Here is an 18,773-nt window from a genome sequence, read left to right as displayed (position 1 = left end):
GGTGTCTAATGCATTTCCACAACCCCGCCCCCCCCCCCCTACCCCGAGGGAAGATCAATGTAAAAAATTGCTGATTTGGCCCCGGGGAGAGGAGCGGGGCGGAAAACCAACAGGAGCCAAAATCTGTAGCAATAAATTTAGGCTACAACCTTTGCTCAAAGGGCTGCTCCCGACATGTATCTATTATATAAATTCATAGTGTCTAGTGGTTTTCTGACCCTCCCCACCCCCTTGGGGGCAGGTCAGTCTAAAAATATGGCTAATATGCCCCCAACTCAGCCAGAAAACAGTCACAACATTTGACAAATAATGGGAAACAACCCTTGTCAAAGCAGCTGCTCCCCATCATGTAGCTAAATGAATCCCTGGAGCCTACGCTTTTCTGCCTACGTTTGTGGCCAATCAGCTTAAAAATATGGCCGATCTTCCCCCGGGGGCAGAAACCAGCCAAATAATGGGGAGTTGCCCTTGCCCAAGGGGCCGTTCCCTGACACGAGACTAAATGTATTCCTAGTGTTTAGTGGTTTTCTGTCCCCCCCCACCCTATGGGGGCAGATCAGTCTAACTATACGGCCACTGTGCTCCCAGAGGGGCAGAATATGGCCAAAGTATTTGCCCAAAAAAGGGGCTGCTTTCCAGCATGAAAATAAATGAATCCCTTGTGTCTAGAGGTTTTCTGCCCCCCTTAGGGGCATATCGGCCTAAAATTATGTCCAATCTGCTCCCAGGGGGGATGAGGGGGTGGAGAAAATGGCAAAAATATTTGCCTAATAATGGGGAGTGAACCTTGCCCAAGGGTCCACTCCCTGACATGTAAATAAATTAAAATAAGATCTCTGGTTTCTAGGGGTGCGTTCCTGTTGTGCGGTCCTGGTCCCACTACGTTCCACAGAAGGAATGCAGTGCAGAGAGACATCGTGAGAAAGGAAAAAGTCTTCCATTTTCCCGGAGCTTCTCTGCCCTCCCGATCCCTTCCCGGAGGAAAAAAGTACCTCCTTCCTGACGCGACGGTTTCTTTTGACGACATCAGTGCAATGTGCGCACGTTGACGTCATAAGCTCACCGGGGAGGGGACAGGGGTGGCAGCAGAAGTGTTTCTGTTGCCATCCCTGGTGTGGAGGCCCACAAGGGGAGGGCAGCGCTTCACCTGTGGGGGGTGCTAGGAAGTGCTGGACACATTCTTAGGGGGTGCTAGTGCGTGCTTCACATGTCCTTAGCACCCAAGCGCCAGTGTAGAGAATGTGTTCCGCATGTTCTCAGCATCTGAGAAGTTAATCATGTCTAAATGCAATTCTTAATGCCAATAAAGCAGCATCAATAAAACATTCATTGCAAAATCACTATGACCTTAAAAGATTAATAAAACACAGATTTTAACAAGTGTCTGTGCCTCTTTAAATACATTCAACGAACATAAAATGCAGCCATAGGGCTAGCCCCTTGAGAATGCTGCAGGGAAGCTTTGGGAGTGCTTGAAATAATAATGAAAATTCTTAGGGGGTCCTAATTTCCAGGACGCCCCCAAACGTAGGGTCACTTTTGGATTATCTTTTGGGGCAGCCCAACGTGACAATTTCCAATCTAGTTGGTGGTGCCCAAGTTCTCTTGGAGCCACCACAAGGCAAGAAAAATATGACAATAAGCCTCTTCTGTGGCATTATGGGGTGGTCCAGTTGGTGGAGCAGTGACTATTTTATTAGTGGCACACCTACTGGGGAGAGTTGTAGCTGTTGTTTTCTTCATTGTTATTTGTTCTTTTAGGGAATGCCCAATCCCACAAGGACACCCCAATCTGCAATCCGGTGAGGCTGTGTGAGGAGCCCACTCCTGCATGGCTCAGCGGCTTCTTGCCAGACAAACAGAATCACTCAACTACCGCCTACACTCTTCCATATACATACCTTTAGGTAAAATGATAACATTCCTTACTTTATCGGAAGGTCTAATCACCAAATCTTTTTCAGTCTGTAAATTTAAAAGGGTATTCATCTGTTTCCATGTCAGATTGAACCTCTCTCACTTCACATTCCTTTTCAACTTCTTGAGCTATTGTGAAATGTACAAAGGGGGTCATAGGGCATATTGGGTACAAATTTGGATTCTGATTCAAATCACAAGAGCAACTCAACCAACTTGCACTCCTAAATCATCCAAATTGAGATGCAGGCCCCCTGTCCCTTTGCATCTTCATACAGTTCTTCCATGGTCAACGACGTAACCACATCACCAATATCCAAATTAGATAGCTTCAATATGTCATGCACTTCCTTACCACCATTTCTCTCCTTAGTACTGTACCATTTGCTGAGCTTAAGCTTTTGTAAACATTTTATATAGATCTATCCTGCTTTGTGCATAATCAAATGTAGAGTTAGAACAAAATTATAGACAGACCAAATGATAATACACTAAGTTCATCCTTACTCAGTGTTTGCTGTGTCAAATTTATAACTGGTTGATCCATTTTTTGACCTTTTTTTAGCCCCTTGTCGTTATTGCCACAGAGGTTTTGCTATTGAGAATTCCTCCTTCCGCCTCTTCTTGTCCGTCTCCTCCTTTTCCATATCTGCCTTTTCCTCTTCATCATCCTCTGTTGCTTGATCTTTGGCCCATGCTGAACAGTTGAAATTTGTCTTAAAACCTGATTTTAGAGGTGCCAGGGATACAAATATTTGTACTGCTCCCCTCTGATGTGTCAGTGTCCTACCTCTCAGGGATCAGTTCTGTTGCAACTTTCTCCTGCTTCACTTGGCTGACACCCAGCCTTTAATCCCTTCAGAGCCTACTTTTTGCTGAATATCAGAATCCTACCACTTTGATGGTCCTTATAGTCCCTAAGAAATGTCCTTTGTTTCTTTAATTTAATTAAATTAAATTTAATTTAATTCTGCTTATCAAGCTTCTAGTTCATTTTATCAATGAACCCATCAAAATGCTCTTACATGTGATATTACTTTGACTTCTATTGTGTGCTCCCTTGTGTCTGGGCAAAGCTATGCCTCTCTGATAGGCTCTAATAAAAGCAAACACATCTTTTAGAGGCTGCTTTTATTCATCCCATGCTGGCGTTTATGGTATTTTACCAATCCAACGCTGTGATACTGTGCCTTGAATGGTTAAAGGCTTTTGTCAATTTTCAGCTCAATTTTGATGGAAGTAATCCTATGCTTAAAGGCTTTGCTACAAAATGGCAACAGGTGTTGTCACTTCCCTAGATTAGGGTGGAGGGCATAGTGCTATACCTATGCTTAAAAACTCTGCTAGAAAAACAGTTATTTGAGGTGGGCAGTTTTAGAGTATTTACATATATATATGTATAATTGAAAGTTCTGAATAATTAAATCATTTCCTATTGGGTATTATATTAAGTTCCTGTCTCATTATGTTCTATGAACGTGTGTTACAATATAAGTGAGCAGCCAATTGTGCTGCTTGACTCACTCAGCGGCTAGTCTGTAATGCAATTATTACTGTTTTGTGGCCTTTACGGCTTGCATAACTTATGTGTAGCTTGTGAATGACAATTGTCTTATGTTTTTTGCGAGTGGGTTTTAATATTCACATGTAAGCATGGGCGAATTTTGCAAATCTCGCGTTAGCGAATTTTGCGGATTTGCGAACTCGCAATCCGCAAAATCCGCGAATTCTAGCGAATTTGCAGATTTTTTTTTGTGTTCGCAAGGATTTCTGCCAGTTCGCGAGGGTTTCGTACCAGTTCGCAATTGCGAACTTACATTTCGGCACGCAACGGTCGCGATTATGTTGTTTCTACGTCTGGTTCATCATCACAGGTTCCCAGCACCCTCTGTTTCACCACTGCAACCCTCTGTTACATCAATGCCACCCTCTGGTTCATCATCACTGTAGATTATGGGGGGGAAAAGCAAGCACACCAGCCCTGCTTCAACTGACATGAATTAATTTGGGGTTAGTTTATTAATGTGTCTCTGTTTTAAAATTCCAGTCTGGCACCTGCTTCCTTATCTGTAATTTGCTTTCTGTTGCAGTGCATTTTTTTTTCCCAGGACCTTTGTGGCCTACTTGTAGCTATTCTATGAGCCTGCTGTGAGGGTCAGAGCAGGGCCATACAATTGTTGCAACTAGCAACTGAATTCTGGAGGGGCCCCAGTCAGGAAGCACTACAGGGAATTGTTACTAATGATGAGTTTGAACTCTTGCACCTGCCGAGTGCTTTCAGTTTTGCAAAACACGTTTTACTGCAATTTCGCGGGATTTGCGGGGAGCGAACACTCGCGAGATCGGATTCGGAAGCCGCAAATTCGTGCGAATATGCAATTTGTTTTTTTGCGGCGTGTTAGTTGGCAAGGTTTTGGGCGTTTTTGCGAGCCGCTCGTAGTGCAAGGCGCGAAGTTACCCTCGCGGTCGTTCAAGGGCACGGCCATCTTGTTTGCCTGACGTATTTCCGTTTCCGGGCGCAAAGTGTAATCTCGCAAAGTCTGCGGCTTGCCAGTACAGTTTCGCGCGTGTTCGGAGGGAAAATCTCGCGCGAACTTACCCGCGCGGTCGTGAACGGGCGCGGCCATCTTGTTTCTCATTCATTGCTATGGTTCTGGGCATGGTCTTTGTATACTCTCTAAATCTCTGCCATCCTTTGCTTGTTTGTAGTTTTTTTTTTAATCTATTTTACTTATTATCTATCCCTCTATTTTTCTAGCCCTATATTTTTGTGTTTACTGCTACTTTTGGTTAATTTTAAACTACTTTTTTAAACTCTTTTCTTTTCTTCTCTTCCCTATTCCATTTTCTTTATTCCTTTCCGCCCAGACCATGGTGAAGGGAGCCGGGAAGCATCCTGAGAAGGGGAAGGGTCCCGCACCCCGTGTCCGGCTCCCGTGCGGGCGTTTGAGGGGGGAGGAGGTCGTACCCAGGGAGATCATTACCCCGGAGGAGGTGGGCCAACTCATTTTTTATGTTCAGCGCCGCCTCCCCAGGACCATCATGGGAGGCGGCAAGATCAGTGCCGGGTACGGGGTCAAGGAGCGCCGGAAGCGGTGGGAGAAGGTGTGCCAGGCCATTTACCACCACTCTCGGGTCTGGCGCACCTACAACCAGGCCACCCACCGCTGGACGGATGTCCTGACCCGTGAGCGAGATCTGCTCGACCTCCTTGGCCTTGAGATCCCCGGGCTTGGTGAGTAGTAGTAGCTATTTCTTTACTACTATGTTTTCTCCTGCTGTGTTATTATATTGCAAATTTTTGTTTTTTTACCAAGAGCAATAATGCTGCTCATTACATTGTAGGTAAATTATATTTCAAAATATTCTGTGCATTTCAGGTACACTGCTCTCCTTCTTCTCAGTAGTGTTACTACTATGCTTATTTGTTTTAGATTTTGTGTTCATTTCATTGGCCTGTGAAATTATGTATGAGTGTAGTTTAAAGAACTGCGTAATGCTACACACTAAGGTTCAGATTTTTAATTACCGGCGCATCCCTGCAAAGTAGCAGGGATGCGCCAGTAATTGTGCGTCACGCCACCATCACCCATGGTGCGCCGTATTTACAATGCGGCGCACCATGGGCCCAAAACGTCACCAAAGCGTTACGCATCTGTGCCGTAAAGGCGGCGCATTGCTGGAGCTGCGTCGCAACGATGGTGCAGCTCCATCAATGCTCTGGGGTGCCCTATCGCCCAAATGCTGCGTCAAGCCGTACGTCTGCTTCAAGCAGGCGCAGGGTTTGAGTCACGCATCATTGTCCTCAAAGTGACTCATTGAAATCTTGTAGATTTCCCTCAGGCACTTTTAGGATGCGTTCCTGCGCAGGAACGCCCTCCCTTGCGCCGAAACGCCCCCTTATTGGCGCAGGGCTTTACAACGTGATGCATCTCCCATATGCGTCACGTTGTTAATATACGCCGCACCATTGCGCCTCTTTTGTGCTGTCGCTGCGTCACAAAAGTCACGCAACAATGGAGCAAAAGAGCCGCAAGGGGCTTCTAAATCAGCCCCTACAGACTCAAGTCCAGTCCTTCCTTTGTACACATGGCGATAAGAAGAAATAGTGGTGGTGGATTGATAGTTTGAGTATTTTAATGACTGGTTAATGTACTAGGAAACTTTAGTGTTGTCGCTGATCTTCAATCACGATGGACTTTGGCTGTCACTTCGCGTGCTACGGACTGCGGCCTGCCAATCCTAGGCAAACCTTTTTAGTACTTTGTTTAGTGAGTTACATAAGGTAATTTCCAATTCGACGGTCCGCAAATCAAGCAATACTAAAGTAATAACGTAGTCGACCACATGAGATTGGTCAATAATATATCCCGTGGAGTAGTTGTCTATTTGTGATTTCGCAAAAATATTTTGTTAGTTCTTTTGAAATGTTTGATTTGGTTGACAAATATCATCCATGTTTTCTGTTTTTCTTTCTTTCATGTTGTACATCAGCTTCCCCCAGGGGCAAGAGGAGGACACAGGAGGAGGAGGAGGGTGCTGTTGACGATGCAGGCCAGGACCAGGCAGGCGAGGGCTCCTTTGCTGGCCCCAGTAAGTTTTAATTTTAATATAGAGTACTTATTTTTTTCTAGCGTTCCTCATTCGATTTTTTCTAAATCGTCTTTGATCTTCTTGTAGACAGGATCTAAATTCTTATCCTGCCTCGACTATGACTCCGTGTAGTATTACTAGATTATTCCTATTACTCTGTCTGTGTAGCTAACTAAAATTGCACATTTGGCATTTCCATTGGACTCCCATTCTAGTCAGCAATAACTCTATGCACTGAGTGCAGTCCTCTGGGATTGTCCATAATGTCTTTTCAAGTATTCTAAATGTTTATGCTTTGACAATTGCCAACAATAAAAAGGTGAATGACCACCAAGAAAGAATAAGATACTACTTTACTTTTGGTTTGGATAGGAGGACAATCCATTCTACTACTGTTGCAGGGACAAATCTGCACAAACAGAACTATAAACACTAAATAATGCATTGCTTAGCTTATCAATTATAATAGGTGCTGTTGGACTTTCCACATACCTCAGTGATAACAGACTTTGTAGTTGAACCCCAAATCTCCTTACTGACTAGATAGTGTGGCAGAGTCATTTAGCTCCCAAAGTCACCGATGGCAGAGGCACGGACTTATGCTTGCAAAAATTCCAAAACCTTTAGCTCATCCACTCTAGTCTGGAGGACCAAAAACCACAGAGTCTATTTGAGTTTAAAGCTTTATTAAAAGTAAACACATTTATTGAAATCAAGTTTGTCATAAAAGTAAACGTTTAACTGGAAATGGAAAAGTGCTTAGTGCTGAAGATTAATTGGACACATTTCTTGTGGTCGAGCCGAGCTCTCACCTGGTTTGAACCTGATCCTGCTCGTGTTCTTAGAAGTCAAGCTTCTGTCTGTTAGGAGAAAAAGTGGTGCGTGTTAAAAATAAAAAGCAAGCATTCATCAGTTGTGCCAAAAAGTGCAGCAAGACAACAGCCTTTCATGGAAAAAGGGACATTTTTACTTTACAGTAGACAGTCACAAATTATTACATTGTATACAGTTTTTTTCACATTTCTTTCTTCCTCCTAGACCAAATATTATATAGTAGTGAGTGGTGTATTCTAACATTATTAAATGTACTTTGTAGGTGGAACATCTGGAGGCGGGGCCAGCGTCGAGGTGGTGGTGGCATTGGACGAGGAGGACAACTCTGGGGAGGAGGCGGTGCAAGTGCCGAGCAAATCTGTGGGGGATGACACGGTGGTGGCGGGCAGAGGTAAGCTATACATTCCTTACTCATTTGAGATTGAAGACTGCAGAGTGTGCTTTCTGCACGGGTGTATTATAAATAAACCAGGTAGTAGGCTCCTCTAAATGTACTTCGACTTAGCTGTGAAATTTTTGGCGAGAAGAATCCCAATCAGATCTGAGGTGAACTTGATGGAAGGGCTGAACGAAAAGCGAAAGAAGGGTGTAAGTAAGTGTGGAAGGACGAGAAATGTAATGATGACTGGCAAAGAAGAATGATATGTGTTTGCTTGGTCCCCGAGGTGGCTGGGATGGAAAGAATATGGTATGGTGCATGGCTGGGTGAATGATGAAGCAAGGATGGGTGTAAGGAGAACAACCTGGGTGGGTGAAACAGAAACTGTATGTGTGCATATACTTTGAATGGATGGATGCCTGGATCATTCATGGTACTATCTGACTCTTAGATAGCATATGTGTATCTAGAGAGAGTAGACGGTCACTGGATGAACTAAGTGTTACTTTGAAGAGCTTGTAACACTGCACCCGCACGTCCGTTCCAATGTAGGAAAGGCAAGGAAAAGAAGTTGTAATTTTGTCCAAATAATACCATGAATAGTAGCAGTAGTTTGTATTGCAACTGCAAGCACAGCATATATCCGGTTATTACGGTGGACACTCCCTACCTCTCTTAATAACTTTAGTTTAGTAGTAGTACGTCATTCATGTGTGGGGGTATCACTGTTCACTCCATAATAAGCAAAGCACCTAAAGTCATCCCATATGTCATCAAATACATCCCATGTGAAGTGATAGATAATCAGATTATTTAGCTTCTTTATTTTCCTTTTCTAATACTCATTTGCACTGTAGGGTGAAAGCTAAATTAATTAAGCAGTAGCCCTTTTAACAGAGTATTCTCAGTGCCAGGCGTAATAGAAAAGTAAGAGCTTCACCACCTGCATGTACTGGACCGGTACAGTAACGCAAGTCTGTCTCACTCACCATGGTGTGCGTCTGTTTTTCTCGGGTGCAAGTTCACTGCGCTGGCATTATGCCGGCTTGCATAAGATAAAGTACCAATTTTCCTAAACAAGAGAGAAGAAGAAGAATAAGACTGGTGTACTGTCATAGTCGACTGTAATGGAAGTCCATAGTGCTTGTAGAATTTGTCCCTTAAACTCCCACTAATGTTAGAGCAAGGATGAAGAAGTCGGAGGTTACATAGATACTGTCCTCAATAGTTATGTACTGTGCTTTCAATTTGTTACTTGTACTGTGACAACTTTCTGCTCAATCATTCTGTGTTAATATTAAGGAGCATTGGTTACAGACTATGTCTTTCTTTCTTCATGTAGTTGCTCCTTCCAAATCCAAGACACCATCAAGGAGGAAGGAGCTGGCTCGAATGGCCCGGCAACGGAGGCTGGATGCCACTGTCGCTGAATATCGGCGGCTGGTGGCCCTGGAGGAGGAGGAGACGCAGTCTGGTACAACAACAACGTCCACGGGGACAGCTTCATCCTCCTCCGTGCGGGCTGCCAGCCAGCGCAGTGCTCCAGCGGTACGGAGCCGGGCTACCAAAGCCCAACGCCAACGCCGAGCAGCAGAGACAGCAGCTGCCCCCCACAGGATTTGCAAGGCACACCGGCGCCGCTTATCCCTCAGACTGTCCTACCTGGAGCAGGAGGTCCTGAACTATAAGAACTTGGTGGAGGGCCTCCGCTTCGAACTTGCCACCCTCCGCAAGGAGCATGATGCCCTGGCTGCTAAAGGCAACAGCACCCTGCCATAGTGTCCCTTGCCCCTTTTTTAGAGACTTTTGGGGGGGTGGGAATTGGGAGTTGGGTTTTTTGGGGACTTTTGAAGGACAATCGTTGGGGTTAGGGAGGGTCTTGCGGGAGATTATTTTGTTAGGGCTATAAAAATATAATTTTTGAAACTTTATCTGTTTTTTACAGCTTTTGAGTCTGGTGGGTGGGGGTTTAACAGTAAGTTTGTTTTCCTGAATAGTCCTGTGACTTTAGTAGTACTACCGTCAATCTCTCGTCTCTCCTAATACTCCATTATACTACCTCCAACCAAACGCCTATCTTACATGTAATTTCTGTTTGCAAGTAGGGCTAGGCCCAGGGCTGGCTCCACTTGAAACAGCGAATAAGGTTGGCAATCCTGGGCGGATAAAATTTCCTCATAGCGGTGGTACTAGTGGTGTGACACAGTGGCAGTTGCATGCCTATGAAAAAAAAGAAAATGAAATCTGGTTTGTCCTCCTGAGCAATACAACGGTACAATAGAGAATATAGCAGGTGACAGTACACTAGAAGAGTGCCACATTGTAGCCTAACAAATGGTAAAGTATAACTACTAATTCGGTTGAAGTTCTTTGACATTAGCCATGGGTCTTTGTCAAGCAGAGTAAGAATATATCCTCGGATTTCTTCACCAGCCTGTTGGTATCACCTTATCCTCCCCAGGAAGTGTGTGGATTTATTGTTGTAATTTAGTCACACATCAATCAAAACCACACAGCCCGGGGGAAGAGGGTTAGGGTTTGAAAAATGGATGGGTACGGGGGTTTTTGGGAAAGGTTTTGTGAGACAAGAAAAAAAAGCACAGCATGGACAAACAATTGTGAACATAAACAAATCTTTGGGTACAAACCTATCCATCAATCTTTGAAAGTGCATGCACTACTGCATGCATGTCAGTGAAAAGTCAGTAGTACTTTCGACAACTGTGGAAGAAAGAATGCGACAGTACAGGGCGTGTGTGGAAATATTGATAACTATATTCAAGATAAGGTCTCTGTTGCCAGATACCTGAGAGCCTTGCTGGTCACTATAAATCAATTCACAACACTCAATGGGGTTGGTCTGGAAGGTGTAGTAGACAGAAAAGGAGAAATTGCTATTTTTCTAGGTGTCCCCTCACTCACCAGGGTTGCCCCTTGGTGACATGCTTCATCATTGGGGCCATCCCAGTCCTCTACGGGCTGGGGCGAGCTGCGACTTGCGAATTACGTAGGAGCACTTACAAATGACTATATGTGGTGCAGATGTGATAGTGGAATGGACTAAGTGATGTGTTAAAGGATCAATTTAGAAGCAGAGAGAGATCCAAGAAATGCAGTCACAGTCCTAGAAAAACACAATGGATACTGTATCTGTATGTTGTTGTAGTTGTCCTGTTGAATTTGGTAAGTAAGTTGCATGCAAAAAAAAATCCTCTTATTAGCGGCACTCCTCCATTCCATCTGACGCTTCGTCCATCAATGTTGGTGACCAGAAGACACCCTATCCACTGCCTGCCCGGCGGATGCTGAATTGCGGCTCGCTAATGTGAAGCCTAACTCCATCCTTTTTTTCCCCATTGCACAGACTGAAACCCGGCCTGTAATTATTCAATGAAAAACAGGAAGTGATATAATATTACAACACCACTGATAAATAAATATAAGGTATGTAGGCTGTGGAGTGCAAAAACTCACACTTTGATTTTTCTAGTAGACAGCACAATATTTTTGACAGTGCGTACTCTGTCTGAGTCACCTTTTGAAGGATAAATAAGTATGGGCAAATTAATGTAGCGGATCTTTCCCCTCAAGCTAGGTGTACTGTAAACTGTGTTTTAGAACAAAATTAGATCTTCCCAGCAGTGCTCCCACCCAGACCCTTACTAAAGCCAGTCGCAAAAATGTAGAAGACCCCCAATCAAATCGGAAAAAACGAGGCCTAGCAGAAAACTGGTGACAAAACGTACTTTGAAAGTAAAAGTAGGCCCAAATACCCCCTTACCCACCGTGGATTGCATTCAAACCACTTGCAAGCAACCAAGCAAAAGTATCCATAGCCAGCATCGCTCCAAGACTCGAAAACCCCCCCACCCAAACACATGCAATAGAAATACTGCTAACCCTAACGAACCCTAAGTTAAGAATAGTGGCAAAGGATTTCTTTAACTATGCCAAATCCCCCCTTTCCCACCCAGGATTTTCTTCAAATGACTTGCAACCAAAATTACACATTCTCACGAGTGCTCTAAGACCCCAGAACTCAGTTGAAAAAATGTAGAACACCCCGAAACACATGCAATCCTGCTGCTAGGGCTAACGAACCCTAAGTTACAAAAAGTGACTAAAGGCTTTTCGGCGTGGATTTTGTCCCAACCACTTCTACCCGGTATTAGACCTTCCCAGGAATGGCCCAAGACCCGCCAACCCACCCGCCAAAAAGCATAACACCCCCAAACAGGCCAAAAGCAACATCTCCTACTTACAATATTTCTCGGCCTTCGGTCCAAACGCGCTGCGTAGCTAGGCCATAAGTCGGGTTTGCCACCACGGATTTCCTGAAAAGCAAATGCAATCAAGATTAGAGTGTCCCAGCAGTGCTGACAGACCCCGAAACTCACCCACAAACAGACGGAACCCACCCTAAGAGCACCTCAAAGGCAAGCAAGTCAGCAAAAACACTAACAAATTTGCGCCTCGGATTTGGTCCAAACCACTTTTATCCGGTATTAGAGCTTCCCAACAATGGACCCAGAGCCGTCAACCCAAGAGAAAACGAGTAGAAGACCCCCAAACAGCCAAAGAGCAAAAGTACAAAAATGGGGACTTAGTCATTTTTTCCCAAATTTCCCAAATCACTCCTCGCGCGCTCTGCAGCTAGGCCCTAACTCCCCTCTGCCACCATGGATTTGCTTCAAACCTCTTGCAAAGTAAAGTATCCATAGCCAGCAGTGCTCCCAGACCCCGAAACCCACCCACAAACACCAGGAAGCCCCCCAAACCGGCCCCCGAAAACGCTACATTGAGCAAAATGTCAGAAATAGCAAAAAAAAAATCGGCCTGGATTTTGTCCCAACCACTTCTACCCGGTATTAGACCTTCCCAGGAATGGCCCAAGACCCGCCAACCCACCCGCCAAAAAGCATAACACCCCCAAACAGGCCAAAAGCAACATCTCCTACTTACAATATTTCTCGGCCTTCGGTCCAAACGCGCTGCGTAGCTAGGCCGTAAGTTGGGTTTGCCACCACGGATTTCCTGAAAAGCAAATGCAATCAAGATTAGAGTGTCCCAGCAGTGCTGACAGACCCCGAAACTCACCCACAAACAGACGGAACCCCCCTAAGAGCACCTCAAAGGCAAGCAAGTCATCAAAAACACTAAAAAATGTGTGCCTCGGATTTGGTCCAAACCACTTTTATCCAGTATTAGAGCTTCCCAACAATGGTCCCAGAGCCGTCAACTCACCTGCAAAGAGGTAGAACAACACCCCCACAAGTGCTGAGTCTTTCTTCATTGGGCGTAAACCAGCCCTCTGGTTTGATGGAAAGAGGAGTCTGGAGGAGGAGGATAGAGGAGCATGTTCTTCTGAACTTGTGAACCTGAGGAATGCAGACTGCGGCAACTTCAAATCAATTAGCAAACCAGTGAAGACAGTTCTGCTGATGGGCTTGTTTTTGTGATTATCTGATTAAAGTTTGAAATATATTAACTGTGCACAACAAAGAAAGACAGACACACAGGAATAAAAGTGAATAAGGACGAAAAAGAAAGTTATTGATTCGTTGTCTCATTTTCAGGGCTCGGTATCACGGTCCAGGAATGAGAATAAGGCTTCGTCATCATACTCTGCGAATTCAGGCAGGGTGAGCTCAGTGTCACCTGACAGAGTAGAAATTCCCTCATCTATGTTGCTGGCCACCTCGTCTTCATCCGGCGCGCTTTCTCGTACTCTGAAATCTGGTGGTATGAGGTGCTGATTCATCTTGATCCTTGTTAACCTCTCCACATTTTTGGGCGAGAGGCGGCTCCATTTGGAAGTTACAATGCCACCAGCAGCACTGAAAACACGTTCAGAAGACACGCTTGCGAGTGGGCAAGACAAGTAGTTTAAAACCAGGTTGGTGAGCTGTGGCCACAATTCTTTTTTCCCATGCTAATACGCCAATGGGTCAGCATTAACATAGACCTCTGTTGAGTCATTCAGATAGTCCTTGACCATCGAATCAAGGTTCTCCTCCAAGGTTCCTCCTCTTTGCTTAGCTGTTGCTGTGACCTTTTGAGAACCAAACCCAAGCCGAGCTAGCCAATCCTCTTCAGCCTCCAATGTTACTGTTGCGTCTGGTGGTACAGATGATCCGGTTGCCGGTCGCTTTAACGGCTGAGAGGTCACTTGTGCCGCAGCCACAGGTGCAGAAGAGGATTGTTGTGACTGGCAATGGCCTGCTGATGCTGATGTACTGCCTTCTCCTTCAATTTGCTGCCGTTCTCTTTCAAACCTCTTGGCTGAGGAGGCTATCCACCGTTTGTAACTTGTAACATCTTCATCAGCAAAAGGAACGAATGCTTGGCCTGCCAGCGCCTTTTTGTAGCGTGGATCCAGAATAGTAGCACAAATGTAATGCTGGTCTGAGTGGATCATTTTAAGACGTTCATCACCTTGTAGGTGCTCTAATAATTTCTCAGCCAGAACAAAAGAGTCTTGGTTTTTTTCATCTTTTTCAAACACAGAACACACCTCCTTCAGTTGGTGCTCCAGCATGTACAACAATGGGATAGCTTTTCCCAAATTACAGTCCTCCTTGCTGACTGCACGCGTGAAAAACTCAAAAGGACGAAGCATGCTTGTCAGGCTGTTAACTATGTTCCATTGCGCCGCACCCATCCTCAGGTCCTTCTTCTGAGCTGTACCCTGTGTTAAGAAATAGTGATCGAGTACCGTATACTGCTCATACAGACGCTCAAGCATGTAGAAGGTTGAGTTCCAACGTGTTACCACCTCCTGGATGAGTGCTTTCACTGGCATTTGACGTTGATATAGCAGGCTCCTCAGCTGCTTCCGGGCCTTAAAAGAATGTCTGAAATGGTTGCACATTTTTAGGCAGGTGTCCAATACTCTGTACGCTGCACTGTCTTTATTACCCAAGAATTTTTGGACAACCAGGTTTATACAGTGCGCCAAACACGGCACTCTGAAATAGTCACCCAGCTTCATGGCCTTAACTATATTGGCGCCATTGTCCGTGGAAACATAACCAACCTGGCCTGTTTTTTGGGGACAGCCAGTTAAGGACCTTTGTGTTAAAGACATCCAAAATGTTTTCTGCTGTGTGACGTTTCTCCAAACCAAACATGGCTAGTGTTGCATGTTTCCGAGCAGCTTTAAAAACAATGTCCGGGTCAACACCTGAGTTTAGCTTTGCTTTAGCCCCTGAAAAAGAGACACAGTGTGCAGTGATGCACATGTAATCAGCGCCTGCGCCACTGGTCCACATGTCTGTTGTCAGATGTATAGTGTGAACAGCACTCTTCTGCAAAGCTGCCCCAATCACCTTCAGAACATCTTCATGTAGTGCTGGAACCGCAACTCTGGAAAAATAGAACCGGCTAGGAACCTTCCATTTAGGGAAGAGCGCTGCCACTAATTCTAGAAAACCAACCCCTTCTACAAAAGAAAAAGGGAGAAGGTCCAGAGCTAGCATTTCAGCCAGCTTAGCGTTATACAGACGCGTCAGTGGGTGGTTGCGTTCATATTGCGCTTCTGTAAACAACATCTTTTTAATGTTGCCCTGGACCAAGGATTTACGGGATGATGATGATATCTTCGACCCAGTTACGCTCGCTGATGAACTTTTTCGCATTGATGTCTCACTCTCTCCCACACTCTTAGTGTGCCTCACATGGGGTGTGCTGCTGACAGGGGTACTGGGTGTAAGTGAAGTGAAGTGAAGTGTTTGAATCGTCTTCTTCCTCCTCGTCATCATCAGATGAAAAATCAACGTTTTCATTACGTGCAATTCGGGCTTCCTTGACCACATCTAGGTGCGCAAGCCATTGGACAGCGTGCGTTCTCTTAAGATGACCTCTCTGGCCTCCGGTACCATAGTTGGTACCAAACTTACCACGACTAACTCGAAACTTACAAATGCTACAAATGGCTACGTTTTCCTTTTTTGGGCAAACACTAAAGAAGTCCCAAACTGGAGACTTGAAATGTCTTTGGGGGCCGGAGGAGGCTGCGATACTGGTGGTGGTGGTCCTGCTGCTAATGCCAGATGAAGTGGAGGATGTGGATTGCCGAACTTCAGTACGTTTTGCACTTTCACCACCACTAATTGAGGTCGAGGTGGATGGAGGTCCCTTCTTGCGAGGAAGAAATATGGAAGCGGTAGGTGTTGGTGTACGAGTTAACTCCAAATCCAATGATTGCTGTGTTTCCATTGACTCCTCGTCAACATCATCATCACGCTCAGCAGCTTCTCGGGATAGAGTCAAAATGTCTCTTTGCTGCATGCCCGCTGGGGCTGCAGTGACCATTATGATGACTGGCTCGTCGTCGTGAGGGGCTTCATCAGCAGCAGTATGCGTCACTTCTTGTTGAGCCTCATCACACTCCATAGCTATGAGGTTTTCGACGACCTTCCTTTTACGCTTAGGTATCTTTGTCAGATCATGGTGTGCCTCACTCTCAGACGGCAGTGGTGCTGGTTCCCAATTGGGATCCGTATCATCAGAAGGAGGTGGGCTTGAAGAAGATGTAGACACCCCCCTTGATCTTTTCCTTGCTAGGGATGCGGAAGACAATGAATGATAATCAGGAGGAGTGGCTTCCTCAAATGATACCTCGGTCTGATTGTCAATTTCCTGATGTGCTCCTACTTCGGGAGGAACAACTATTGTGGGCACTTGTGACCCTCCATGCACCTCTGCTTGCGCATCTCCTTGCGCTGCCTCTCCTTCCACATGTAATTGGGCTTGTACTTGCACATGTTGTTGTTGTTGCGGCTGTGGTTGTTCAACGCTTGTCAGATGAGTTACAACAACCTGTGTTGATTCAGGGACATTGCTGCTACTTTCTTGCGATGAGCCAACATCACTGGTCGATGGTGATTGAAGAAGTACACTGACTGCCTCTGAAGCATTCAAGGGCTTTGACTTAAGTTGGCGTGGTGGTGGAGGCACTGAGCCCAATGGAGCGGGGGTGCTGCTCCCAGCTTGGTCCCCAGCAGATCCCGCTGCAGCTGCAGGCGTACTTTTTTTTTTACTCCCAAAAAACGCGGCGGCCGGCACACCAGCCTCCTTGGTAACTTGCTTCTTCTGCTCCTTACTAGCAACTTTCTTGCTAGAGGAGCTACGGAGACCTTTTTTTTGGGGCCATCTTCTTAAGAGCAGGTCAGAACAGCAGGCCGCAGTTGCACGAGTTGCAGAGTTGTCTGAGGCCAGACGTGACGTCGCGTGACGTTATGCTGCACACACACCGCTGCAGGACTTCTTCCTGGCACTGGTGGTTCTCTTGAGTCTTGAGCACTTAAAAGCAATGGAAGACAGAGGAACATCAGTTCAGTTATACACCCCAAAAAAAAATCGAAAAAAACCAGAAAAATCAGCACAATCCCATGCCCTCCATGATGCTTACATTCAAGACACCCCACAGAAAGACTAGGCCCATGCAAGACTCAATACCCCTGGTGAAAAGGCCACAAGTACAGCCCCAAAAAACGAAAATCACTGAAAAATCAGCACATCCCATTCCATCCATGCCCTCCATGATGTTTAAATTCAAGACACCCCACAGAAAGACTAGGCCCATGCAAGACTCACTACCCCTGGGCATAAAGGTTGAAAAGTAGGCAAAATGGTTGCCGGCCTAACAACTCTGCCTGCATTCAAAATGGCCACTTGCCTCCCAGCACATGGCCAGGGCCTGTAGCAGCACTCAAAATGGCCCCCACCCACATGGCCTGTCCCCATGAACACCCCCAAAAATCGAAAAACACAGAAAAATCAGCACAATCCCATTCCATCCATGCCCTCCATGATGTTTACGTTCAAGACACCCCACAGAAAGACTAGGCCCATGCAAGACTCAATACCCCTGGTGAAAAGGCCACAAGTACAGCCCCAAAAAACGAAAATCACTGAAAAATCAGCACAATCCCATTCCATCCATGCCCTCCATGATGTTTAAATTCAAGACACCCCACAGAAAGACTAGGCCCATGGAAGACTCACTACCCCTGGACATAAAGGTTGAAAAGTAGGCAAAATGGTTGCAGGCCTAACAACACTGCCTGGATTCAAAATGGCCACTTGCCCCCCAGCACATGGCCAGGGCCTGTAGCAGCACTCAAAATGGCCCCCACCCACATGGCCTGTCCCCATGAACACCCCCAAAAATCGAAAAACACAGAAAAATAAGCACAATCCCATTCCATCCATGCCCACCATGATGTTTAAGTTCAAGACACCCCACAGAAAGACTAGGCCCATGCAAGACTCAATACCCCTGGTGAAAAGGCCACAAGTACAGCCCCAAAAAACGAAAATCACTGAAAAATCAGCACAATCCCATTCCATCCATGCCCTCCATGATGTTTAAGTTCAAGACACCCCACAGAAAGACTAGGCCCATGCAAGACTCAATACCCCTGGTGAAAAGGCCACAAGTACAGCCCCAAAAAACGAAAATCACTGAAAAATCAGCACAATCCCATTCCATCCATGCCCTCCGTGATGTTTAAATTCAAGACACCCCACAGAAAGACACAGTCCACCCACCACTGAGTACCCCTGGGCAAAAGGCCCCAAAACAGCCCAAAAATCGAAAATTTCAAAATTGTAGTTGCAGCAACTGTAATGCCCCAAACAAACTTACTTGTGAAATTTCTAATCCAAATGTGATCCAAAGAAAGTCAAAAAGGCCTCAAATCCAAATATCCAGCAGCATCCACAAAAAGTAACCCTTCCAGATCCAGATCCAAATGAAAAGTGACCAGGAGATGGACAAAGCACTGGGAGGAGCCTGCTGGACAGGAACAGGAAGTTGAAGACTGTGGGGCACTTCCTTCCTCCCACCCCCCCTCCCCAAAATGGACTCCTCGCAAAAAAAGTGCAGGCAAATGTCAACCTGAGGAGTTATTCAGATAAAAATCATCATTTCCAGAAGGTTTATGCTGCTTGCTGGTGGATTTCTTGTGCAGAATTGCAAATTTTATATTTTCGCGAGTGCGAGATTGTTGCTGCTCGCCGCATCTCCAAGCTCGCAATTGCGAAA

The sequence above is a fragment of the Lissotriton vulgaris genome, chromosome 4_1 (genome assembly GCF_964263255.1).
Source record: "Lissotriton vulgaris chromosome 4_1, aLisVul1.2, whole genome shotgun sequence".
Taxonomy (NCBI): Eukaryota; Metazoa; Chordata; class Amphibia; order Caudata; family Salamandridae; genus Lissotriton; species Lissotriton vulgaris.
This window is presented reverse-complemented; position numbering follows the sequence as displayed.